Source organism: Triticum aestivum, chromosome 4A, assembly GCF_018294505.1.
Source record: "Triticum aestivum cultivar Chinese Spring chromosome 4A, IWGSC CS RefSeq v2.1, whole genome shotgun sequence".
Taxonomy (NCBI): Eukaryota; Viridiplantae; Streptophyta; class Magnoliopsida; order Poales; family Poaceae; genus Triticum; species Triticum aestivum.
The window spans coordinates 458597823-458603421 of NC_057803.1; positions in this window are offsets into that span (position 1 = coordinate 458597823).

Sequence of the window (5599 nt, forward strand, 5' to 3'; positions counted from 1 at the left end):
AGTAAGATGCGAATGGACTAAAGTATAGCAATGGGAGCATATGTCTCACCATAGTCCATACCTTCCACTTGTGTGTAGCCTTGGGCGACGAGACGTGCTTTGTTGCGAACCACTTGTCCATCTTCATCTTTCTTGTTGCGAAACACCCATTTGGTACCGATGATGTTGTGGTTGTTGTCGGGCTTCTCGACCAATGTCCACACTTGATTTCTCTCAAAGTTGTGTAGCTCTTCATGCATAGCATTTATCCAGTCCGGATCCTCCAATGCTTCTTCAACCTTCATAGGTTCAGTGCTAGTGATGAATGAGTAATGTTCACAAAAGTTAGCCAAACGAGTTTTAGAGCGAGTGATTCTCCCGGTTTGGATATCATTGTAGATTTGCTCCACGGGATGATCTTTAGCAATTCTTGCTCGAACTCGTGAAAGCTTTTGCTTGGGTCTTGGTTGAACATCTTCTTCATCTTGTTCTTTTTCTTGGCATTCTTCATTGTTAGCGTTGTCGTTCTCTTGTTGTGGTGGAGAAGGAGGTTGTTGACGTTCGTCTTGGTGCACTTCCTCGTTTTCTTCATCTTGGTGTGTCCCACTCGTGGATGCTTCCGTATCAACTCTTGGTTCACCTTGTCGTGAGGTAGAAGCTTCCACTTGGACAGACGAGGTACTCTCCTTTATCTCCGTTGGACGAATCTTGCCAATAGACAAGTCTTGGATTGCTTCTAAGGGATCTTTGTCTCCTACATCAATTGGCAATTGCTCTACTTGCGAGCCGTTAGATTCATCAAACTTCACATCTACCGTTTCTTCAACCTTTCGGGTGAAATTTTTGTAGACACGGTATGTGTGAGAGTTTGAGCCATAACCAAGTAGGAAACCTTCATAAGACTTAGGAGCAAATTTAGAATGACGATGCTTATCAATAATGTAGCACTTTGAGCCGAATACTCGAAAGTATCCAACTTGGGGTTTGTTACCGGTGAGGAGCTTGTATGTCGTCTTGTCGAGTAGCTTGTGAAGATACAAGCGATTTGTTGCATGACAAGCTGTCTCAACCGCTTCCGCCCAAAAGTGTTTTGGCGTCTTGTACTCATCAAGCATCGTTCTTGCCATCTCGATAAGAGTCCGGTTCTTTCTCTCAACGACTCCATTTTGTTGAGGTGTGTACGTAGCGGAGAACTCATGTGCAATCCCTTCTTCATCAAGAAAGGTATCTACATTTGCGTTCTTGAACTCCGTTCTGTTGTCGCTCTAAACCTTCTTGATCTTCATGTCAAATTGATTTTGGGCCTTCCTAGCAAAGTTTTTGAAGATCTTTTGGACCTGCGATTTGTCATCAAGAAAGAGCACCCACGTAAATCTTGAAAAATCATCAACTATGACTAGACCAAATGAGTTACCACCGAGACTCTTGTAGGCATTTGGACCAAAGAGATCCATGTGAAGTAGCTCGAGTGGTCTTCTTGTGGTCATGATGTTCTTAGCGCGATGACTTCCTCCAACTTGTTTCCCTGCTTGACAAGCACTACAAAGTCTATCCTTGTCAAATATGACATCGTTAATGCCAAGGATATGATTTTATTTAATGAGTTTGTCAAGATTTTGCATGCCCACATGGCCTAGCCTTCTATTTCACAACTAGCCTTTAGAAGATTCAGCAATTAAGCAAGTTCTAGTTTGAGCGTTTTTAGTGAAATCAACAATGTAAAGATCTCCTCTACGTATACTGGTAAAGACCATTTTATGATTATCTCTACGAAACACTTGGCAGTCTACTTCAGTAAATAGGACATTGAAACCGAAATCAGCAAGTCTAGATACTGAAAGTAAGTTGTAGCCAAGAGATTGAAAGAGCATGACATTTTGTATGGAGCTATCATGTGAGATGGCCACCTTACCAAGGGCAACCACCTTACCCTTTGAATTATCACCAAAAGTGACATACTTTCGAGGGCCGTCGTTTCCAGCAAGCTCACGGAACATGTCTTTATCTCCGGTCATATGATCAATACATCCACTATCAAGGACCCATTCCTTTCCTCCAGCCATGTAGCCGCGAAGATTTGCCATAAGAGCAAAGTGTCTCATCGCATCATCGAGATCATAGTCACTATCATCATCCTTATCATAGTATCCATTTTCAACATCATTTTGTGATTGATCAATTCCTAGAGAGAGTAATTCATTAGACAAATGATCATCACAATGGTCACCTTTATGAATTCTAATAGCTTTGGATATGATATCGCTAATGATCCCAACATTTCCTATGGCACGCATGAGATTGGTAAGCTCAAATAGACAATCACCAAAGCTAGGATCACTAGAATTTATCTTACTCAAAGCAATAGACTTATGGAGAATTTCGTCTAAATTTTTCAAGGAATAATCTGGAAATCGTTCCTCAAGAAATTTCCATATAGTATAGGCACAATCAAGAGTAGGCAAACTAGCAATCAAATTTTTGGGCAATCCTCTTATGATAAGATTGATGGTTCTAAGATTGCGAATCATGTCAAGATCCTCTTCGGGTGTGGGATGCAAGGGATCAATATGAGGTGCACAAGGGCTAGCAATGTACTTGTTCAAGTGATATTCATTGAAAATCTCAAGAATTTCATTTTTCCACTCATGAAAATATTCTCCATCAAGAATAGGCACTCTATGTCTAAGACTCCCCAAAGTAGACACATCCATCTTCCTCCAAAGGTGTTTAAACCAAGGCAATGGAGACTGAGGAAATCCTGGATTAGGGGGTCTCCGGACGGCCGGATTATCTCCATTGGCCGGACTGTTAGACTATGAAGATACAAGATTGAAGACTTCGTCTCGTGTCAAGATGGGACTCTACTTGGCGTGGAAGGCAAGCTAGGTGATACGTATATGGATATCTCCTCCTTTGTTACCGACCTTGTGTAACCCTAACCCTCTCCGGTGTCTATATAAACCGGAGGGTTTTAGTCTGTAGGACAACAACCACAACATACAATCATACCATAGGCTAGCTTCTAGGGTTTAGCTTCTCTGATCTCATGGTAGATCTACTCTTGTAACACCCATATCTTCAATATTAATCAAGCAGGACGTAGGGTTTTACCTCCATCAAGAGGGCCCGAACCTGGGTAAAACTTCGTGTCCCTTGCCTCATGTTACCATCCGGCCTAGACGCACAGTTCGGGACCCCCTACCCGAGATCCGCCGGTTTTGACACCGACATTGGTGCTTTCATTGAGAGTTCCTCTGTGTCGTCGCTGTTAGGCTTGATGGCTCCTACTATCATCGATAGCGATGCGGTCCAGGGTGAGCCTTTTCTCCCCGGACAGATCTTTGTATTCGGCAGCTTTGCACTGCGGGCTAATTCGCTCGGCCATGTGGAGCAGATTGAAAGCTACGCCCCTGGCCATCAGGTCAGATTTGGAAGTTTGAATTACACGGCCAACATCCGTGGGGACTTGATCTTCGACGCATTCGAGCCACAGCCGGGCGTGCCGCACTGTCACGATGAGTATGACCTAGCTCTGCCATCGGACGGTACCCCAGAGGCCGTGCCCGCATCAGCTCCGACCCCTAGCTCGGAGCCAGCTGCGCTAATCGAGGAAGGGTGGCTAGACACCACCTTAGGGGCTGCAGTCTCAACGGTGATCGAGCCGAACACCAGCATAATCCTCTGCGCAGCCCGTGACTCCAAGGTGTCGGACTCTCCTCCGGACCCCAAACCATCCGCGCCCCTGCCAATCGAATCCGACTGGGCGCCGATCATGGAATTCACCGCTGCGGATATTTTTCAGCACTCGCCCTTCGGCGACATTCTGAATTCACTAAGGTCTCTCTCTTTGTCAGGAGAGCCCTGGCCGGATCATGACCAACAGGACTGGGATGCGGACGACAAAGAAATTCGACGCCCACCCACCACCCACTTTGTAGCCACTGTCGATGATTTAACTGACATGCTCGACTTCGACTCCAAAGACATCGATGGTATGGACGACGATGTAGGAGACGAATATGAACCAGCACCTATAGGGCACTGGAAAGCCACCTCGTCGTATGACGTATACATGGTGGACACACCAAAAAAAGACGATGACGAGGAACGGAAGGATGCACCGAAGGCTTGTTCCCTCGAGAAGCAGTCAAAGCGGCGGCGCAAGCGCCGCCCCAAATCCCGCCTCGCCAGAAATAACAATCACACAAACCCAGCGTTGGAGCAGGGTGAATCACTGCCCGACCATGGCAATACGGAAAATCAAACTGAACAAACCAATTCTGTTAAAGATAATAGTCCGGATGACATAATGCCGGACAGGCACCCGGAGTAGCAGAATGCCCGTCAAAGGCTTGTTGCCACCGCGAGGAGCCTAAAAAAGCAGAAGCAAAGGCTCAAGGCTGCGCAAGACACACTCCAAATCAGATGGAGTAAAGTACTCAACACAGCTGCGAAGTACGGCGATAATCGCCCCACCAAGAGCTACCCAAAGCGGAAGTTGCTACCTGAATTCGATGAGGAGGCCTCAGACCCCTCGGAACCCAAAATCAAAACAGCCACCTGGCCGGATAGACGACTTCACGGCCAACATAGAGCGGCCAACAATGCCACTCACAAGACAATACGCGATTCACGCGGGAGCTTGCACCAAAAGAATAGCGCAACCAGATCCATCTATGGACCACGCAAGCACGCCCCAACATACGATATAACATCCGAACAACGCGGTACACCCAGATACAGGGGTGCCGCACACCCCCTATGTTTCACCGATGAGGTGCTGGATCATGAATTTCTAGAGGGATTCAAACCTGTAAACATAGAGGCATACGACAGAACAACAGACTCGGGGGTCTGGATCGAGGACTATATCCTTCACATCCATATGGCTCGTGGAGATGATCTCCACGCCATCAAGTACTTACCACTCAAACTCAAAGGGCCAGCCCGTCACTGGCTCAAAGGCCTCCCCGAAAACTCCATTGGAAGCTGGGCAGAGCTCGAAGACGCTTTTCGGGCAAACTTTCAAGGGACTTATGTCCGACCTCCGGACGCGGATGATTTGAGTCATATAACTCAACAGCCCGGAGAGTCAGCCTGAAAGCTTTGGAATAGGTTTCTTACTAAAAAGAACCAAATTGTCGATTGTCCGGATGCCGAAGCCTTGGCAGCTTTTAAGCACAGCGTCCGTGATGAATGGCTTGCCCGACACCTCGGCCAAGAAAAGCCGAGAACGATGGAAGCATTAACAAGCCTCATGACCCGCTTTTGCGCGGGTGAGGACAGCTGGCTAGCCAGATGCAACACCAGCAACCCCAGTACATCCAAAGTTAGAGATGGAAACGGGAAATCACGGCGCAACAGCAATAACAAACGACGGAACAAAGGAGACAGCACGAAGAACACAGCAGTAAACGCCGGATTCAAAAGCTCTTGGCCAGGTTAGAAGCCGCCCTCTAAAGGCGCCAGAGACGACCTGTCCAGCCTGAATAAAATTCCGGACCAAATATGTCAGGTCCATAGCACCCCTGGCAAACCAGCCAATCATACCCGAATGTTGGGTCTTCAAGCAGTCCGGCAACCTCCACGCCGTACACAAGGGGGAGGATACACCAAGTGA